This window comes from Panthera uncia (genome assembly GCF_023721935.1).
Source record: "Panthera uncia isolate 11264 chromosome A1 unlocalized genomic scaffold, Puncia_PCG_1.0 HiC_scaffold_16, whole genome shotgun sequence".
Taxonomy (NCBI): domain Eukaryota; kingdom Metazoa; phylum Chordata; class Mammalia; order Carnivora; family Felidae; genus Panthera; species Panthera uncia.
This window is the reverse complement of record NW_026057576.1, coordinates 14,866,062-14,875,351: the sequence shown is the minus strand read 5'-3', so window position 1 is coordinate 14,875,351 and position 9,290 is coordinate 14,866,062. Positions and strand designations below refer to the sequence as shown.

General features: G+C 40.0%; 1 protein-coding gene across 2 annotated transcripts in view; it reads left to right on the top strand.

Annotated features, from left to right (window-relative positions):
* Nucleotides 1-316: 316 nt before the first annotated feature.
* SMAD9 (SMAD family member 9) overlaps nt 317-9,290 on the top strand; it is a 78,840-nt gene continuing 69,866 nt past the window's right edge. For both annotated transcript variants that reach the window (XM_049646819.1, XM_049646818.1), the window contains exon 1: nt 317-973. The gene's annotated coding sequence lies outside the window, so the exon portion shown is untranslated. The remainder of the gene's footprint in view (nt 974-9,290) is intronic.

The window sequence follows — 9,290 nt, the reverse complement described above, 5'->3', positions numbered from 1 at the left end:
GTAATTGCGACTCAGCTGGCCTCCCTGGCCTTCTGTCTCTTAGGCTTTTTGCTCTGCTTACCTTTGAGGCACGCGAAGAGGGAAGGGGAAAAAAAAAAAAAGTTGGGAATGTTGTTCAAGTGTCTCCGGGCAAGCGCTTGGATTGTGTTGGGAGCTGGGATGTTTGTCTTTTCCTTCGCCTGCCATTCGGTGCCAGCTCTCCGCAGAGGGGAGGGGGGCGAGGTGGGGAACAGATACAGGAGACTAACTGACGCCAGCATTGTGATCGGAAGGAGGAGCGCGGGGAAAACATTTTTATGGATGGCTAATCGCTGACAAGCCTTCCCGTTACTATTCCTTCCTCCTCCCACCCTTGACAGTGGAAATTTCAAATGATAATTTAGAAATACTCCGTTGACTTGTTCCTGGGTTGGAAGCGGTACTCTGAGAAATCGCCTGCAAATGATGTAAATCTAGTTTTGGAATAAAATTGCATGTAAATTATTTACCCAGTAATTAACAGTCGGATGCACACCCACAGGACACTGTGGATTGCTTTTAATGGATCCAATTTACAAGTGCCATTTCAGTGGTTTGCCAGATTTCTTGGATGCTCTTTTGGAAGTGTGGTTTAGCAGGAATAATAGAGGATAACTGTAAAGTCGTAAGGCATTTAATAATTCTATCTCCTTGGCCATCACTGAGCAGAGCTTTGTGGCATCCTTCAGAGTGAGAGAAATGTTCATACTATCAACATATCTTCTGGCTTAGGAGTCCTGTTGGTGTGAGGGAATGCCATGGGATGTTTATATTTTAAAAATAGTGATCTATATTTAAAAAGGAAGTAAAAGTGAAACCCAGACACATTCTCCTAACTCCATATTCAATACGTCTTTCTATACTTGTAGGAAGCCACCAACAAGATTTTGGACTGCTTTCAAGTTTGTGGTTATCCAAGAAGGACACTGCAGATAAGAAAATGATGTAATAGTTTGTAAGTAAGGAGCGTTTTAAATATGACAAAAGTTTAAAATAATATATCAGAAAAATAACTTTTAGCTATAATAATTGCCTTCATTGATGGCAAGACAACGGTCTTTAGCAGACAGCCTTCAGCCTTTTAATCTATTCTGACCCAACCAACTCCCATTTTTATGCTTGACTGGCTATCTTTGTCAGAGTTGTTTTATGCTTCAGCTCTGTGGTTTTAAGCTAGGTTTAAGAGAATGCCAACATATTCTTGATCTGAGCAAACTCATTTTTCTCAGTACAGTGTTTACTAAAGATCAAAGGTATAAACAAATTTTAGGTGAAACCCCTAAGTGCTTTATAATCCTGGCATCTCTGTCCTGAACATCTTAAAGTCAGCATGAGCTATTTGACTTTTCTCCTTGTAAAATATTTTTCTTTTACTTCTATGTCTTCAGTTAATGGCTAATCAGGGAATGTTCACAGATGTCAGTTACTGCATCCCTGATTGCCCAAGACATGGAATGAGAAAGAAGAGTTTTGTTGACTTTTTTCTTTTTTAAATGAAACCTTGCCAAGGATATCTATAAGTAATAAACAACTGGCAAATTTGTTTATGTTTTCTGTCCTTGTGGTCAGTCAGAGGAGAAAAAAAATCTGTCAAGAAATAGTTTCATACAGATTAAGTATTCAGTTTCAGTGTTACAAATAGTTTAATTGTGATTAACGAGGGTGCAATTTCCTTTGTCATATTGGAGAGCTGATGTTTCATGAGTGGTCACTGTAGCACTTAGGCAGCTAACTAGTTTATATCTTATGTTCTCTTTGCAATAAATAAAATAACAATTTCATCGTATTCTGTTTTATTATTTTGGAGATAATACTTACCCACAGAGTGTACTCTGATTTAAGGTAAGGTAAAGGTTATGGAAAATGAAGACTTTTTTTAATTTGCAAAACATACTAATTAAATTTTAAGCCTCCAACAAGGCTTAGTGTAGATTTTGTTTACTGCTTCTAACATTCGGAGAGGAATTCAGAAACAAGGAAGTGTCCAGAGTAAAAGAAAAAATATAGCAGTACAGTTGAAAGCATGAATCTCTTCAAATAGTTGTAATTCTAGGCTGTTGGATTTATATTTCCTTGGTTACTGTTGCTAGTGAGTTGAAAAGTTATTCTAAAGCAAAAAAAAAAAAAAAAAAAAGCAAACAGTAAATTCATAAGTAGTTGCAACAGTTTGAGCATGCTTTATAGATTTTTTTTTTTTCTGTTAACCTAGTGAACGTCCAGGTCATGAGTTGTCACATAACAAAAAAATATTATCCCTTGGCAATAAACTAACCTTTTAAAATAAATATTCCTATAAATAGTGTCTCTTAAGAAACGTGTGCTAAATAAAGTTGTTAAGATTTCAGAGGAGCTGTTAGCATTAGAAGCCATCATACCCTTGAAAGCTGAGTATTAATCTTGCCAGTGCACTGCATGCTGAGACTTCCACCCCGAACCATCTTGAAGACCGTGTAGATCTCTCCTTCGGTGGCAGCCTCAGGCTGACCCCAGACCGCTTTTTCAGGTTTATCTTCCTACTCCTTCCAGATTTTATGCTGTCATTGAAGTAATGGATTATAATTTCCCATGCATGTCGTGGCTTTCCTCTTTCCTGCATCTTTCTTTACTCATGAGAAGGCCTAGAATGCCATCCCCTGCTTCCCAGCCTGTCATCTGATCCTCAGAGCTACCTACCTCTTCTCATCTCTTGTGGCCCTGTACAGGTGCTGCCTCCACAGAACTTCCTAATGACCCTGGTCTCAGGTGTGTCCTCCTTTGAGCTCCTATGGCTCTTTGCATTTTCCACCGTTGCCACAGCGTGTCTTGTATTAAGTTACTCGTGTGCTAATTTATTTCTTTTCTTCAGTCAGTGCTTTCAAGTTCTGTGAAGAGGGACCATGTTTTCATCTATCTTTGTCATTCCCTTAATACGGACCACAGTGCCCAGCATAGCGGTCAGTCAATAAATATTAATTAAATGACACGTCTTTCACTGAACCCATGTTTTTTTCTGAAATAAAAATCTGTAAAGGAGTTTTCCCCCATACAATCGATCTTAGCGTTGGTTCCATCTTTCAAGAAGCCAGTGTTGAACTTGAGCTGAGGACTTTGTTAAGAGGCTGTGGAGAATTAGCCCTGAAACCCGTCCAGTCCTATTGAGCTTCTTCTGAATATTGTGGCTGAGCATTACAGTCAGGAAAGCTTATATGATACGCCTATTGCATTAGCAATTTTCCATATCAGATTCACTAAATACACAATGGAAACCATTTAGCAAAAAACCCCCCAGATTTTAATGTGATATGGCTACTGCAGTGAAACTCTAATGTGATTCCACAGAAAATTGCTAACACGACGATATGCTGACCCCTCTCCCCACCCCCACCATAGCCACAGAAAAATTGATACTGTTTTTAGTGTATATGTTTCAAACTATGCTCAAAAAAGAAAAAAAAAGACTGCTACTGAGATGAGCTTCTGTTTTCGTCTGGTTGGATCTATAAAGGGTCTTGTTATCAGCCTTGTCAGAGAGCTGAATCTCCCTTTTGTGCCTTGCTCCTTGTGTTACCAAACAATGCTAAATCATTTTGCAAAATGCGTCATATTCTGTTAAGTACCTCAGAATTAATAGAGATAATATAATGTAAAAATATAATTTGTGTATAAATATCATGCTTCTATAATACATTGGATTTTACAGTTTTAATTGGGAAGTCTAATCAAGTCAAAACCAATTTTCTAAGAATCAAAGAGATTCTGACAAAACTTGAAATTCAAAACTTAAAATGAAATGCAAAAACATTAAGAAGCAAATTATAAATATGTGTATGCAGCTCTGTATCATTTTAGAAGTCATAAACACTGAAAAGATTTTGGTTTTTCCCCTTCATTCTCTAACCCACATTTAATTCAAAGACAAAAATTTAACCCATGAGAAGAGTCCTACAAAGTTCTGATTTTTTCCTATAAAGGCAATTTTGATTTTCTTTCTTGGGGGGGAATACTAAATATCAATTTTTTTCTCTCTTTTTGTGTTATGATTACCTGGTATCATTGGTGGAATTCGTATATGAATATATGAATTTCCCCTTGGGGAAATTTAATATTTGATCACTTCCTTTTCCCCTTTTGCAAATTTAATTTTGAAGGACGGTAAGTGGAAAACATGTATTCCTCAGTCATGAAATGGTTTAGTGCAAAAGTAGTGAAAAGCGGTCTTTGCTTTATAAAACATTGCAATTACCAGGGATGATCATTCATTCCAGAATTGCAGTTGCCAGTTTTTACCGCTGGGCTAATCATCTGTAAAGTGCACAAGTGCTCTGGGGGCCACCCCGACTTGTTGACACTGGAGATTGGTTCTGAAACCACCTAGGGAAGAGGCTTTGGGAGTAGTAGAAGTGTGAACGCTCTGTAAGTGGCAACAGCTTAGACTGAGAGCCGATGCTGAGAGCGCTTCCCAGCTGGAGCAGGCCCAGAGCCTTCACCAAACCCTGCTTTATCCCAAGGAATATATTCTTCCACGTAGCCTAGTGTTTTTCACTTTTGATCTGTTAAATTGCTTGAAAGCTGATCAAATGTCGATTTGCTTAGGTTAGTGTGTTTGTGACGGTCTGTTTCGATTTGAATTTACGAAATGCAAAAATTGTGCCGTGAGTAGTGTGGGTGGGAGATAGACCCGGAACTGTAGATTGGGACAGTTTATCGGAAGCCTTTAGGAGTTTGTCCTGAGTACTTGTGGGCTGTGGGAGGTTTAGAGCAGACATTTTTTTTTTTTTTTTTATGGAGAGTTTGATGCATGGTGAAGTTCACCCGATGTGCTGGGAGTTGGTTTCTGAATTCTTGTATCTAAATTTAACTGACTTAGGAGCCACACATTTCAGAAAATAACTCCGAAAAGGATTTACAGATTCCATCAGAGTTTTCCATCTTGTGGTAGAATATTTGACTTCTACTATTCATGCTTCATTATGAATCCATTAATCCATCTTGTTTTATTCTTTGCTAGGAATCACACATGAGAGAACTGGAGTTTGGCTGGAGTAGGAAGGAGGAAGAGTTAACTGAAAAGTTTGTGCATGGGCTCAGTGGTGAGGATTCGAGGCACCTTAAGCTTGGACAGGCTTATGCATGTCAAAGGCAGACATCGCTTATTTGGACTGGTGTTAGTTTAGAAGGTCTCCGTGGGCTGGCCGAGGAACATATCAGCACTCAGAACATTGTTTCTCTGGGCAAATGCATTCCAGTTTCCAAATGACTACCCCCAAACTGGCACAACTTGTTCATAAAGTGGTACTGCCGGTGATTAACGGTTATGATTAATGATATGAGTGATTATGGTTATGCTTATGATTAATGGTTATGATTGATGATGTGAGTGACTGTCAGAAGCCAGTGAATGTGGAAGGTGAGAAAATGTGTTAAAGCTAAAAAGATTTTAGTTCTCGTGTGTTTTTCTTTCACTTCTTGGTGCATTTATATCATTCTTTCCCTGTTTTCTAAGGGCAGTAGAATTTCACTTTTAGGAGCAAAAGTTAGATCAGATGTTTGTCAAAGACAAACCTGTGTGTCCCCCATGCTTCCCTTAGGGCTTATTGGTTAATTGTGTTTACATAAAACAGTCATTAGGTGTTGGCTGTGTTTGCAAACAATTGCAAGCTGGTGCCCAGGTATTATTTCAAGGGAGTGGCATTTCCTTTCTGTGGTCATTCATCTAAATTGATTGCAAACACACATTTTAATTTTGTAAAAAAAAAAAATTGTATGGATTATGTTTGGTGTTTTAAAATGTGATTTTTGTGGGGCTCCTGGTGGCTCAGTCGGTTAAGCATCTGACTTCCGCTCAGGTCATGATCTCATGGTTTGTGGGTTCGAGCCCCGTGTCGGGCTCTGTGCTGACCGCTCGGAACCTGCTTTGGATTCTGTGTCTCTCCTTCCCCCACTCACACCTCTCTCTCAAAAATGAATAAACATTAAAAAAAAATTTTTTTTAGTAAAATATGATTTTGTGGATATATTAATTGGTCTAGAAAGTGGGACTTATAAATTTGGGGGCTTATAAAGGTTATTCATTCAATCGTTGTTTGTTCTGTGCCTATTGTACTTACACTGCTTGTGAGGGCCCAAGCCCTAAGGACCATATAACAAAATAAAGTAACAGAAGCAAATAAAATCTTGATTTCCAGGATATCATAGCCTAATTAGAAAGAGCGTGGTGAGGAAGGCAAATATCAGAATATTTATCAAATGGTAAATTTCTTTTTTTTAAAAAAAATTTTTTTAATGTTTATTTATTTTTGAGACAGAGAGAGACAGAGCATGAACAGGGAAGGGTCAGAGAGAGAGGGAGACACAGAATCCGAAGCAGGCTCTAGGCTCTGAGCTGTCAGCACAGAGCCCGACGCAGGGCTCGAACTCACAGACCATGAGATCATGCCCTGAGCCAAAGTCGGAGGCTCAACTGACTGAGCCAACCCAGGCACCCCCGTAAATTTCTTTATGCAAAAAAGAAGTAATCTATTTGGATTTCTCTATATTTTTTCCTGGTTAGAATTCCATTTTTACTTTGTGAATTTTGCATCACCCTTGAGAAGGATAATTAGAATGATCCCATTTAGTTTAGGATTCTAAATAAAAGTGAAATACAAGGTATAATGGGAATAGAGATTCTTGCTGTAAGTCCTTGCAAGAAGTTAAGGAAGCTGACGATGTCCCTAGGCCTGGAATTGTACTACTGTGTCTCTCAGGAGAAGAGACCTTGCTTCTCTGGTTTTCTTCCTTAGGAGGAAGCCACCCATGACCCTTTTAATAGCAGTAATAATAATCTTCTATAGCCTGCCTGGCAATAATGTTTAGATTCCTGTCTCCCCCCATAGACTATAATATCACAAAGCAAAGAGACCGTGTTTTATCTTAAAATGCCAGCACCTAGAATAGGTGTCTGGCTCATCCTTGATGCTTGATACATTTAGTTTTTTCCTTCAACCACGGTCCTTTCTCTTCCCTAAGATATGTTGGTGTTTTGTAGAATAAGGTGGAAGGAAGGATAAGGCATTTGGATTTTAATCTGTAGACAAAAGAAAACTATTACATTTTAACCTGTGGTCAAAAGAGAACTACTGAAGGGTTTGAGCAGGAGAATCACATCATCAAAGGGGCGTTTGAAAACAGATTGAAGACAAATTGATATGGTACTTCTAAGTGGCCACATTCATACTAAGCAAAGCTGGGGAGATGGTATTTGACACACCATCTCCACTGCTTCATGCATGTCATTGGCAATTAAAAATCTGAGTTTCTCCAAACAGCAATCTATAACACGGTTATTAGTGATTCTTCTCCATCGGTTTCTAATCTCCACAGCTCAAGCAGCCCTTGGCCCGGAAACTCAACCTCCCACAGCATACACACATCAACGAAACTTTAAAAATTACCCATACACCATTTAAAAAAAAAACACTTAAAGTATTATTTATAGCCATTTAACACTTTGCAGGTATTCACGTACAGGTCAGTGTTCTTATAACAGCACTTTAAGTAGAAAGACTATTAAGTGCGCAGGAAGGAGGGAATGCATTATATGCTTTTGCTTGTCAAAGGAATTTGTTATATTACATCGGCAAAGCAATGGCTCAGAATCAGAAGTTAGACTAATTATATAGGGCTTCATAATGTAGTAGTTGATGTTATCGATGAGACTGGATTTTACCTTCATTCGTGCAACGTTTATTGTGTGCCAGACCTAGTGTTAGGCAGTTCAGAGCACTCTGTAGCATGGCCTGTGGCCTTCAGAAAGAGCAGAGCTTCTCTGGGGAAAACAAATAACCACGGTAAGGAAGCACGTGTCCTCTGTGCTTTTGTGAAGGTGTATGCCAGGTGCTGTGGAAGCCCAGAGAGCTGTGGAGAGCTCATTAACGCTGCTGCCTGGGGCCATGGGGGAGGTTTCCAGGATGTAGCTGCTCACAGTCCTCAGGGCAGAGGAGAAGCAGTGCAGGGCAAAAGGAGTGAGGATTGAGGAGTCTGGGAATGCCATTTGAGGAGAAAGATTGTGAAGAGCCTGGTTGGAAAGTGATGCTCAAATCATCAAATCTTACCCAGCATACTGCTTCCCACTCTCCCCCCTCCCCCGTGTAAAATACATAAATACACACTCATAATAGAAATTTGGAGATGGGACGCCTGGCTGGTTCAGTGGGTAGCACATTTGACTCTTGATCTCAGGACTGTGAGTTCAGTCTCCAACGTTGGGTATAGAGATGACTTGAGAAAAATAGCATGGCTCAGTGAGTGAAGCGTCCAACTCTCGATTTTGGTTTAGGTTATGATCTCAAGGTTTGTGAGATCGAGCCCTGGGTGGGGCTCTGTGTTGATAACTCAGAGCCTGCTTGGGATTCTCTCTCCCTCTCTCTCTGCCATTTCCCACTTGCACAGGCGTGTTTGCACAAGCACTCTCTCTCAAATAAACATTGAAATAAAATATTTTTTAAAAGGAAGAAATTTGGAGACCAACTGTTTAAAGCAGAAATAAAAGACTTTTAACTCCAACCCCTGGAAATAGTTACTGTCCTAGTCTGTTTTAGTCTCAGTGCAAGATTTGTCACTAAAAAGTATGCGGGGATCTGCTCTGGACTTGGAAGGACAGGCCGCTAGGGGTCCAACAGGGAGGGTGCTCTTGGCGGGGGTGGTGTACAGATGAGGGGAGGCCCAGTAGGACACAGCTGCCTGGGTAGAGTAGACTCATTGAGGACATCTGGGATGGGGCATAGCTGAGAAATATGTGGAGGATCCATCCATGGGATTTGATGACCTAGGGAAAGTGGGATTGAGGAAGAGGATGAATAACATTTCCATGGGGTTGTTCTGAGTCTGTTTCTAGCTTAAGCAAGTGGTTGGGGAATGGTGCTCCCAGAAAATATGGAGGAAAAACTGTTTTAAGAAAGCTAATAGGGGGGCGCCTGGGTGGCTCAGTCGGTTGAGCGTCCGACTTCGGCTCATGTCATGATCTCACGGTCTGTGAGTTTGAGCCCCGCGTCGGGCTCTGTGCTAACAACTCGGAGCCTGGAGCCTGCTTCGGATTCTGTGTCTCCCTCTCTCTCTTCCCCTCCCCTGCTCATGCTCTGTCCCTCTCTGTCTCAAAAATAAATAAAAACATTAAAAAAAAATTAAAAAAAAAAAAAAGCTAATAGGTTCCATTTCTTTCTCTTTTAAACAAAATAATAAACATTTTTTGAGCAGTTTTAGGTTCACAGGAAAAATTGAGTGAAAGGTACAGAGTTCCCATATACCTCCTACCC